At 43.1% G+C, this 12,451-nt stretch overlaps 1 protein-coding gene across 5 annotated transcripts in view; it reads left to right on the top strand.

The window, feature by feature from the left end:
• The first annotated feature begins 913 nt into the window (after positions 1–913).
• Positions 914–12,451, top strand: part of RBM44 (RNA binding motif protein 44) — a 1,911,902-nt gene continuing 1,900,364 nt past the window's right edge. For 2 of the 5 annotated variants that reach the window (XM_078681325.1, XM_078681323.1), the window contains exon 1: positions 929–1,044. The gene's annotated coding sequence lies outside the window, so the exon portion shown is untranslated. Of the gene's footprint in view, positions 1,045–12,451 lie in introns of all 5 variants that reach the window. The other 3 variants (XM_078681327.1, XM_078681326.1, XM_078681329.1) reach the window with 3 other exon arrangements.

Here is a 12,451-nt window from a genome sequence, read left to right as displayed (position 1 = left end):
GGGGCGTAGTGGCAGGTGTCTAGGGTGTCAAAGCTGTGGTAGATCTGCCTCATCTTGTGGTGCAAGAAGGTGCTGAGTTTGTTGCAGATGTCTTGGGAGGGTGGGGCGTCTGTGGCCTCGCTGTTGGGCCTGGCGAACTCCTTGACGATGGCTAAGTGTTCTTTGCGATTGTGTGCATTGGCATGGATTCTTTCTTAGAAGGCCGTTTTCTTTGTGGGTTTGAGGAGGAGGTGGTGTACGTTGACTGCAGATTTAAAGGTTGCGTGGGATTCCAGTTTTTTTCGTTTCTTCATCTCTTCTTGAGTCGTCTGCAGGTGTCTGAACTTATGGAGGACAGTTGTGAATCAGCTGGCTCTCTTGATTCCTGGTCTCTTCTTGAGGGGGGCCAAAGTTCGATCGGTGGAGGTTGCTTGCTGCATTGTTGGAGTGAGTTGGCATTGGCACACTGGTTGTACTGAGGGAGTCGTCAAGAAGGTGTACAACAAATATTTTTTCTGTGGAGGAGAGGGTGTGGCACTGACCTGACTGATTTACAAACCTCTTTCCAGTGTTTGACTTATGCAGACATACACACACAAATCATTTTGTATCCTTATGTGTGAGGGGTTGTTGTACTCACGAGCCCATCACGAGTTCGTTGATGCTTCTTCGAAGGCACATTATAGAAAGTTATAAACCAATTAAAAATAAACATTTTGGGTAAGTGCTTAGATGGCGCTTTCCTTGAGGTTTCCTGTTCCATTAGATCGCAACGCGCTGAAATACACAACACACTGTTACTCTGAAGTACGTAACCACCCGACCACCTTTCTAAAATGAAAAGATTCCCTAATTAATCCGTTTCCAGACGCACAAACCTGTCACGTCACGCGGTACGCAATGCATTCTGGTCCGCCCGCCCTCGCGTTGCGTCGTCCCAGGCGCGCTAAACGTTTTTCAGGCGGGGGCAGGACTTGTAGCGCGCGATCGTTGTGTCGTCTGATGTTTGGACCTAAATGTGCTGCTGCTTGCGTGGTTTTGGATCACTTTAAGTAAAATAGGCAGGTGAGTGCCCCTTTAGTGTTGTGCTGTTTAATAGTGCAGAGACAATATGACCACCGTTCTTGTGGTTTCGGGTGAAATGACCGTTAGCCAGCCTTAGTGGTGGTCGCGATCTTTACATGAAGCCACACCCATGGAATATGTAGTTGGAGTGTGCACATAAATGTTGCGCTTAGCGAATGATGATGTGGTGTGGGGGGAGTGAACGGCGCGCTGGTAAACACTGTTCAGGAAACGGCGAAACCTATGCAACTCGTCACTTTGTTTTCCAAACTCATAAAGTGTTGTTTATGTACCCGTTGGCGTAGTCGCTCTGTGTTGTGTTACTGTTAGCGGTCGAAGTGCGTTAAAAATCTACTGGAAATGTGAGCCTGACTACATTAGAGGTGGTGTTAGATTCGTAGTCCAAAAACAGAACAGAGCACCTTTTTCTTAACTATTTTGTTAACCTTCATTCTGCAGGTAATTCCATTAAACAAATAATGCACACGCCTTATGCAAGCTAAACTAATCTGTGGGAAATGAATTGCTCTGGTATGAAAGTTCGGTTGGTTAATGCGATCACTACATACGTTTTGGTGTAACTGTTGGTTAATTGATTTGAGCCTTGGTAGTTCTCTGAGAATCGGCGAAATGTATATTCACATTGCAGTGGGTCCCACTCAGCCTGTGGCTGAAAGCTCAGTACACATGTAAACCTATCCAAAGGAGCTCGTTGTCTTGATGCGTATACGCTGAGACATTTTTGAAATGCTGTGTTTTTGTATAAATGAGTGTGGTTATCTGTTCCTTAGTTTGTATTGTTTTATGAACTTTACACGTAATCCTCTTCTTCCCTTACATAATCCCACACTTTCTTCTAACTCACGACCCTATACTGTATAGCATATTCGTTATGCGTCTATCTTTGCCAAGATTGGTTGTGTTAATTCTTTTCTAATGCAATTTCCGTTCTTGCCTCGTCTGCTCTTGAATGTGCATTGCCTCGGTCTCTTGTGTACCGTGTCCCTTAAACTCCCAGCCCAGGCAATCTACCAAACTATCCTCTGCCTTCTGAAGTTTTTCTCTTTCCCTTGAGTTGTTTGTGCCATATCTTCCTTTTAGCAATCAGGCCAATTTTACTGTTCCATTGTTGCACCCCCCGCCCCCAAAACGGACTGTTTTGCAGTCAGCAATATATGGCGTACACTTTTACCTTTTGAATTGAACGGGATATGTTACGTCAGATGGACTTTTGAGTAACATCATCTCTGGAAATTTTGCTGAAAGAGAACCTTCTCCTTGTTTTGACATTGATTACCCTTTCCAAAAATCGTCACCATTTTGTGTAGGACCACAGTATGTGTATAATTGTTACAAGGTCGCTCCATTCCAGACAACAAACCAATTCTTCTAGGTAAACATTTTGCCCCAGTTTTTTTGGGTTGTAATATGGGTAGGTAGCTCAGGAGCTGATGGTAGCTTGCTAGTACTATGGAAGTAGCTACCCGAATTGTAGCTCAACACAGTATATAATTCAGAGGGTTTATAGAATATTTTTAAAAGTTTTGTCCCTCAGATTGGCAAGGCAAGCAATCGGGCATCGGCTGATGGGCCTTTGGCTAAGGCCAGTTGGTGGGCTATTTTTTTGGTCTGCTAAGGCCTCCGGCCCTGCTTCAGTGTGAAAAGGCTGGTGTTACAGCCTTAACAAACAGGACACCATGCATGTGAGACCAAGGGGCTAATGTCAGAGGCAGAATGACAATGGGCTGTCGGAGCATGAGGTGCGCCTGCCTCCAGGTGTGGCAGTCTGCAAGGAGCTGCCGATGGGAAGCCATTAGCACTTACTTTTCAGGGGACTGCAGCAGGGGAGAGAACTGGAGCATGGGGATATGGGTGTTGGTGAGGGGCAGCGAGGGAGTTCCTCAGTTTCTTTTTGTCCTCCTTTACTCCATGCAAGCAGCAGGAAATAAAGCAGTCTCTGCTCTTCTCCTTTGTCTACCAGATAACAATTACTGCAGTCAACAGACGGGTTGTGGCCTTAGTTGACTTTGAAACTGGGAAACCAGGTTCAAGTCCCAGCATCAGTTTGACATCATGTGATCCTGGGTAAATCATAATATGACCCTCCGTGATGTTATCTGGTGCTCATGTAAAGCGCTCCAGTGTCTCTGGGCCTAGTTCATGCTATATAAAACTGTATGTAAGGAAAGCAAAACCATTTTTTTCTTCGTTTTTGCATTTACACACTAGAATCATTCTCTTTCCCAGAATATACACGTGATGCTAACTGCAAGCTGCTAACTTCAAGCAAAAAATATGCAGCTTTTCCCAGTCTCTGAACATTGGAGGGCTTCTCTTTAGGACTGTAAAAAATAAAATGAATGTCGTAGCTCTGTGCCGTTTCCTATTTCTCAGTGAACATTAATCAAAACATCCACAGCAAACCTATGGATTAAAACAGCTTAAAAGTGAGTTCCTAGTATTTTTGATAATTCTGTGCTTTTAAAGTGTGTGTGTGTGTGTATATGTATATATATATATATATATATAACACATTTTTATTAGTTTGTAACAAAGCATACATCAATTGTAACAGTTCCCACCTCCCCTCAATCACATACAAGTGGGTCCGTCCAATGGAGTTCTAGGTAGTAGTCCCGTTAAAGTATATTTTTTTTATATTGGTATGTTACTTTCCTATTTAAGTACTGGCCATATAAGCTTTAAAATACTTTTATTACTACAAATGTGTCATCATTTAGCTCCATTGTCCTAAGCAGTGTATTGCGAAAGGTTGCAGTCTGCGAATGTGGGCCACTTTTTTTTTTGGTTGCCCAGGCTGAATTGTGTCCCTAATCACCCCCCCCCATATCCAATCGGTTGCTATGTTTTTGGTCATTGTATGTTAACCTACAGTTTTGAGTTTAATACTACTAATACTTCTTTCTAAGGTCCTGGATTGAAAGCTTCTCTCATCCTGCTTTTCTGTTATTAGGATGATATATCCTCAATACAACGTGCTTAGCATCCTAATTTAAGAGGCATTTTTAAAAGGAGATTCGTTTTCTTGTTCCTTCTCTAGCTTGGAGATGTTGGTCCTAGTGTTGCACCTGAGTATACCTATGTCATATCAACTACGGGTCCTATTAAAGTGCTTTGGGTTTGTGGATAGCTAGCCACCCATTAGAAGAATATGCACATACCTGGAGGGTACACTGGATAGACTACATCTTTTTAGGCTAGATACTTCTGGTACAGGTACAGGATATAACCCAGGAAGTATTTACTTTGTCAGAGCATGGGACAGTACAGTGTATGTAGAAATGACCAGAGAGACTTGGCATTGTGACAAACTGATTCACTATTAAAAGATCCGATAGTGATCATTAACATAAGACTGAATCACCAGTTACTTTAGAGAACAACAATGAAATAAATGCAGCCATGCAGTAGGAAGGCTTGAAGGTGGTACTGTATGGCTAATTTATAGCAGAGGCTCGCCTTAGAGATGAGGGAAGGCACACGAATGAGCTGAGAGAGGACTTAACACAGAGGATATACAAATTGATGGTAAAACGTGATTGATTAAAGGGCAAATCAGAATCCTATAAGTTGCTTGAGCCAATAACATAATAACATAATAGCAAAATGGTTTAAGATATTTTAGGAAACGGATAATAGGCTTGCACGTCTTTTAAGAGCTTAACAGGATCACAGTGATGCCGAAGAGGTGAGAAATAATGGGGGGAAATGTGTAAGACCGAAGAGGAGATAGTGGGATGCTTGAGTAGTATTAAACGCAGTATGATGAGTAATCTAAAGCCCCCCAGTGTAGTCAGGGACACTCAAGTCTAATGGCCTACTGAAAATACCAGCAACCAAAAGAATAATTGGGGAAAACAATGAATGAAGTAGGAAATCTGGAAGGCTAAGAGCAGCTTGAAATTGTTCAAAGCAGCCTTGCTTGATGGTTTTAAGATATTTTGTAAAACGTTCACAAGTTGTCTGAGACTCTAGAAAGGACGTTAACACAGACAATGTGCATCCACAATATTCTTAATTTTCATTACTTAACCCCAATGTATAATGCTTAACAAACTGGCCGCGCTCCTTCCAAATGGGGTCCTAAAAGAAACCATACACCCTGAGGCTGGTTTTGTTTCGGGGATATAACTTAGTGATAATAAGAAACGAGCATTGGCATAGCCAATAGGTATCGCTTTTGGGACCTTATAAGCCATGCAACAGTTGATATTGTTGCACCAAGGATATTGTGCTGCATAACGGCGAGCTGTGAACCTGATAAGTGTTAGGACAGAGCGGGTGCATAGGGTAAGCATGGCGAGCTTTGAACCTGATGATAAGTGTTAGGACAGAGAGGGGGGCAAGCATGGCGAGCTTTGAACCTAAGTGTTAGGACAGAGCGGGTGGCAGGGGGATAAGCACAGCGAGCTTTGAACCTGATAAGTGTTAGGACAGAGTTGGGGGCAGGGGGGTAAGCGCCGCGAGCTTTGAACCTGATAATAAGTGTTAGGACAGAGCAGGGGGCAGAGGGAGTAAGCAAGGCGTGAGCTGTGAACCTGATAAGTGTTAGGACAGAGCGGGGCGGCAGGGGGGAAAGCCCTGCGTATTAAGGGTAAAGTGGCCGCTTCTATGACATACCTAAAACTGCTGGTTGAGAAGCTTGCAATGGACCAAGCCTCCCTTCCCCTCTGAAAAATGGGGGGGGGGGAGAAGGAGGAGAGAAGAGCTGCAGAACGAAGCTGCTGGCTGACTCTGACCTTGAAGCCTAGAGGTAGGGGCCAGAGGAGCGAGCAGTCCAGTGTTGAAGGGGAGACAGGAACACTTGTTTTCAACAAATGAAATGCACTGTTCATGCCCTATTGACAAACTTCCATGGCATGAATAGTGGTGAGTCTTGCAAATAGGAGCAGTTTCCCTCCTCCCTGTCCAAAGTGAGGGGTCGAGAGGAAGGTCCGCGCTGGGTTGTTTTCAACTTTGGAGATAAGGAGAAGGGAGGAGAAAACAGTCAGGGCCTCTGACCCATGAGGAGAGAGGAAAGCCATATGGTGCCTCTGCTTGTAAGCATGTGCCCGCACACATGCACGCAAGCTCTAGGCCACAGTCCACGGTGGTAGCATTTTCTGAAGCCTTTACTAAAAGTCTCGACAGAGCACAGCACATGCGCTGCTCTAGGCTCGATCTAAAAAGCATATCACCTTATAGATCTAGGGAGCACAGCTACCCGGAAAATGGTCTTAGCCTCCCAGGATGCTGAAAAAGCATTTGAAGGGTAGGCTAGCATTTTATGCTTGATGTCGTGCAAACAATGGGCATGGGGGAAGTGGATGAGTAAACCCATGGCGAGAGTGAAAAGGAATAGTGTGAGCTAGCTGGATTTAAGATGGGATGAGACCTCAGCTAGAAAACTGGAAATTGATCCAGCAGTGAAACTGCAGACATGAATGAACATTTTTCCTACCTAACGTGACCGTTTCAGTTCCATGAAGGTCCAGGAGGTTAGGATTATATATACTTCTTTTGCATTTATTAACTAGCAACAGCCATTAAAATAGTACTTAAACTGTGGTTACCATCAGCTCTTAAAAAAATCTGTTATTTCAAACAAACAGATATCAAGTGTGACTAGAAACCCCTGGGACAACATCCTAGATGTCCTTTCTTTATTGGGCCTTCCATCAAAATAGTCTTCTCTTATTCTCTTCCTGATCATTACTTATAATGATAAAGAACACTTTAGGAAAAAAAGCTCGGAGTCTTCTGCAAGATTAATGCAGTATATAATGAAATCTACATATCACGCACATGAACAAGAATTTGTTACTGAAAGCACCTTCACTTACACTCTCTTTTCTCTTCTCGTCATCCCGGGAGGGAAGCCTTCAATAAACTTCCCCCAAGAATGTATTTGGGTGTGATAATCCTCACCTCACTGTCCTTAACCCCTTCCAGGCTGATGACGAGCTCGTCATGAGCGTAACCTGCCGTGCGCTCATGACGAGCGGAGCTCGTCATGTAACGCGGTAATTTTAAAATTGCCGCGTACAGCGGGAAAAGCCGCCGCATCGATGCAGTTAATAGAACTTAAATGTTTTCATATTAATTAAGAAATGTTACATTGTATGTCAGGACCATAGTTTCAAAACTTTCCTATCCCCAAAGAAACTATGCTGCTCACCGGTTTAAAGTATCTTATTTTGAAGGTAGGTTCTGACTACCAGTTGGCTGCATTTATGATCTACTCAAAGCATGCATTCAATCTGAACACCTTGGAAGCCAAGGCACCCCACACTGAATAAGCTTACAAAATTGAAGTATCTGTTCTAGCCTTAGGCATCAACTTTCTTAACCACCAGGCGTCAGTTGGATAGGGAACTTCTGAAAAAGACTTCCTTATGGACATCAACAAATGGTTTGGACCCAGAAAGGCATATATTTTCTCAGTCATACCATTGTATGCCTTCACTTACTCTGCTACACACAACATTTGGCATTCTTTAACCGCATGTGCGCGGCGGCTTTTTTCGCGCTGCGCGGCTTTTTTAAAAAGCCGCGTTACATGACAGCTCGTCATGAGCGTGCGAGCGGCACAACTCATGACGAGCTGAGCTCGTCATGAGCGGGGAAGGGGTTAAAGGATGAATAGGAAATAACTATCTTTTAAAAAACCCTTTTTTATAGAGTTGGTTTCAGTCCTTCTAGTAAAACCCATCTGGAGTAAACCTGTGCCATGAAATATCCAAGACTGTCTGAAACTCGACTACAGGATACCGGAATCGGAAGCAAGGCCAATTTACCAGGGAGTCTTTTTCAGAAAGGAAATGGTTATCATTACTTGATAGGAGCAAGTTTAGTTCTTTATGCCACGTAATCCAGATTATTTTGGTCAAGGAGGATTGGAAATGTTTTCCCTTGCAACAGCTTGCAGGCCAGCTGGTGTTCTCTGAACCTCTACACAATTGCCACCGAAATTGGAGAGCAAAAGTTATTTTCTGACCTGCAATACTTCCTTTCTCTTCCAATTTCTATAGAAAGTGCAGGACATGGTGTGACCAATAACATAGGACCGCACAAGATTCGGGCAGGTTGCTTCATAAACCTGCTTGCCCTGTAACAAAATCCACTTGTCCCTTTCATGCCATGTAGTGTACAGGGGTGTAGAATTTACTAAAATACCTACTCGTCCATGGGGCAGGTTGCTTCATAAATCTGCTGGCCCTGTAACAAAATCCACTTATCCCTTTCGAGCCATGTAGTCTAGTAACAAATTATGGCAGCAATCTCATTTTAGAAGAGCTCAGAGAAAGCCTCTCCGATTATTCCAGGGCTTACGCCATAGTAGAGGTTGAATACTAGCAATTCCCTTATTTTGCCACCTTTTTGCAGATCTACAGACTGAAGCTGAAGGTAGCGGTAAGCAATAGTTCCTGGTTTGGAATGCCACTTTTGAGTCTGTGCAAACCTACAACTTGCATATTTTAACGGTTTTCATCAGTTCTTTTCTAATCTTTTCCCATATTGAGAAATGTTGGAAATTTACTCCTGACAATTGCAGATGTAAAACTTCTTCCAGGATTAGGAAAAAGTTGTTTGAGGGGAAGTGAACTTGCAGATGCTCAACAGATTTTCGCATGAGCAGATCTACACATGCATGTTTGCTTGTGCTAAAGTGCAGTTCACAAATATTTTCAAGGAATATGATTTCTTGAACTACTTATGTAAATTCTTGTGAATTAATGGACGCCGTAAATCTGCACTAGTGCAAGAACATATACCATGGGTGCACTTTTGAGATTTCTTTAATGATTGTGCCCCTAATTAGGTCTGGCGTTAAGCAAGACCTTTTGTGTTTTATTAAAATCCTCTCTCTCTCTGTATCTTTAGGCTGACTTCCCTGTGAGCAACAACATTCTTCTCTCTTACAAGGAGCATATCACATGAAGTAGTTAAGTTCAGTGCCAGACACTAATGTGGCAATTTGTACTTTAAACATTTTTTTTTGCCAATGCTTGTTATAATGGAGAGGGCCTGGCAGCTCCCACACCAATAAGGTTTAACAAAAACCATGCCAAAACAAGACCTCATTAACAATATTAAAAGACCTACTGATTTGCCAACGCTTTTTTATTTCTGTTTCCCATAATCTTGTTGAAACTGGTTACACTGATTTTTTCCATTGGGTATATTTTTTGGAAATACTAGCACGCATCCACGCATTTTATAAATGATGCTGCTAAGAAATGGCCCCTAAGATTTTACAATAGTTTAGAAAAAAGTTTTTGTTTTCTAGTTGCATTTTGTGAACACTTGCTTTGAAAAGCAAAGAATCATCCACCTTGCTTTCAAGCTCTGCAAATACTTGCATCTAATAAGAGAGTGTTCTCGGAGCATTATACTTGGCCCCATACTGCTGAACTTTGCAAAAGTGTGTACACATGTTTATACTGGTGATAGAGCGTGCAGGTCACCCGTCTATAATTTTACCAGATACTCACCTGGGCCCATATCCAATATACTACTTATTTATTCAGAACAGGCAACCTGGGCACTACTACCAGATATTGTACTTCCTAGGTCCTGCACCATTGACTTACCAATCCTTGTCATCGGTGCCTGTGATCACAATGGATCAGGGAGTTAGTTGTAAAGAAAGGCGGACAATAACACAAATAACATTTGCACTCCTGTAATGACCACAGACTCGAAAGTTTTAAAAACCTTTATCTAATCTTCATCCAAAGTCGTGAGCCAAAGGTTTACAGCAAGCAAACTATCAATAATCAGAATTATGAAAAACGTATAACTATGCAAAAGATATATGATGCCAACCATTTAGAAGTCTAAAAGGAAGGTAAGAACAAGGAACATACTGAAATTGAGCTTATAGAAATCAGACTTGGAATGATAATTTTCTAAAGGGCTGGAAAAATAAGGGACATTCTAGAATGTCACAGCTTAATCACTTTCAAAAGGGAGGGTAAGAAAATGGAACACGCTAATAATTCAGGATAACCTCTTCAGTTTTCCTCAAAGGAAGGGTAAAGGAAAGGATCATCTACTTATCCATGAGCAGTACTTAACATCCAACTATAAGGTAAGGGAGAAAATGGAACATGCTAATAATGGTAAGATTTACGATTTATCATAAGGAAGGGGAAAGAAAAGGAACATATGCAATTATAACTTCAGCAAGATAAAGGGAAGGATAAGAAAAGGACGCAAATGTACTATTTGTTTCCCTCACAGATTTATATTTACCTGGAACGGAGTGAAGACCAACCCTGGCCACGGGTCAGTTAAGGACAGAAACCTTGAAAGTTGCAAACGCCAGTAGGACAGCAAGTGCAGGTCAGAGACAGGACAGGAAATCAGATTTGGATCAGAACCGGACCAGCACCCGCAGTTCAGTTGCAACGCCTGCGCTACTCCCTCTCGGCAGCTATCAGTCATAACCCCGATTGGGTTATCGAATTCCCCAGCAAAGTGCTTCGCCAGCACTTCAGGTCCCAAAAAAAACCAGATTGGGTCAGCGAGTCTTCTGACAGAGTGCTTCGCAGCTCCTCTGTTCTCGATCAGCTATTTAGTGCGTTGGGTCAGTGACAGGTCAGCTATTCGGACAAGTTGGACAATTTCTCTTAGCTAAACCTACGCTAGTTATACTATTTTCCGGGTCAGTGTACCACCCCCCCCAATGTTGAAAGTGTAAGGATCCCCAATTTCGATTGGACAAAGGAGGAGGACAGGTCATCACACCACCTAAATTTTGAACTTTCTCAGTCTCCTTATTTAAATTTCGTCTATGCCCATTAAATTTCAGGTTCTCATGACATATGCTTTACACATAACAATGGTGAATTTAACATTGTATACAATGTAATAATTTCAGTACAGTTCAGCTTCTTTGGGCTGGGTTAGGGTTTGTCTTCCCAGGCGCATCTTGGCTGCTGCTGCCAGCCCTCCTATCATAGTGTGCCGTGTGCAAAGGACTTTCAAAATGGAGTATTCCCATCTTAGTTCCACTGCGCAAGTGCAAACAGTTTCCCACCAAGACAACGAATACGTCACATCACACGGGTATGACTGACCGCATGCGAAGTCTAAATTCCCGCGTAGCAGCGACCATTTTAGATTGCAAGCGTATTAATATTAGTAAACACATAAGCAAGCTTCACTCGGATACCCCGTGTAAAGGAAAATATGCAAAATTAGTAAAACAAACATGTTGGTTACATTATTAACATTATTCGAGGTTCATGAGTACAAGCATGGAGCTTTTCGTGTGAATCTTTGCTCCATCAATCCCCTCCTTTTTTTATTTATTTATTTTTTTTATTTTTTTGACGTAAGACTTTTATTTTCATTTGCCAATAGTACACAACATTATGCCTACAACCCTGAGGCCGGCAGCAACACTTAACGTTCGTCAAAGTTAGTTGATACACAGCTTTTCAGCCGACAACCTCCGGTCTGGCAGCAAATTTTAACATAACGGCAATAAATACGATATCAGTTTCTTGTCAAAATCAAAGATCGTCCCACTTTTGTATATTTATAAACATAACTCAACTTGTGACTCAATAGTTTTGGTAGACAACTTACAGCATCGCAACCATTCAGTCAGTCGTCTACACTGATACTTCAGTCTAGACGGTTACAGCACCCCTCCCAACCCCCAAGGTTCCTGTAAAGTAACCGTTCGGGCAGTCTAGGAGCCCCTACTGTACCCTTTCATCACTGTTGTCAGTCATCGATCGGAGCTATTCAGTCTACTTCCTCCTCATCCTCTGAGCTTTCAATGTCCTCCTCCAACAGAGATTCACACAAGTCTCCCCGGTAACTATTCCAAGGTAGCCAGATCTTGTTCCACGTGCGAGGGTTGGCTCTCGTTTTGTATACCGCTCGTTCAGTCACCATAAGCATGTCCATATTTCTGCACCATTGCGGCAATGTCGGTGATTCCACCGCCCCCATCTCTGTGCTATATCTCGCTTGGCAACCATGATACCCACAATGGCCCACAGTTGTCCCTGGCGCGTTAGGTCATTCTGGCCCCACACACTCTGCAGGCACGCACGTGGGTCGGGTGTAAGTGATACCTCTAGAGCTTGGGAGATGGTGCCTAGCAGCTGCCGCCAGTAGTCAGCGATAATCGGGCACTCCCAGAGTGTATGCAAGAAGGTACCTTCCTCTCCACAGCCTCTAAGACAATACGGGTGGTCGACCCTGTGCAGTTTATGTAGTGTGGTCCTCATAAAGTATACCCGGTGCAGTACCTTAAGCTGCACCAGTCGAAATCTAGCTGAAATGCCCGCTTCCCTCGGGGACGCCAGCGCAGCGTTCCAGTCCGTCTCGTCCATATCACCTAGTTCGCCCACCCATTTTTCCCGCAGCTTGCCCAAAGGGTCTG

Source organism: Lissotriton helveticus, chromosome 3_1 (assembly GCF_964261635.1).
Source record: "Lissotriton helveticus chromosome 3_1, aLisHel1.1, whole genome shotgun sequence".
Taxonomy (NCBI): Eukaryota; Metazoa; Chordata; class Amphibia; order Caudata; family Salamandridae; genus Lissotriton; species Lissotriton helveticus.
Note: the sequence above shows the minus strand (reverse complement) of the source record. Positions and strands in the feature narration are given on the sequence as shown.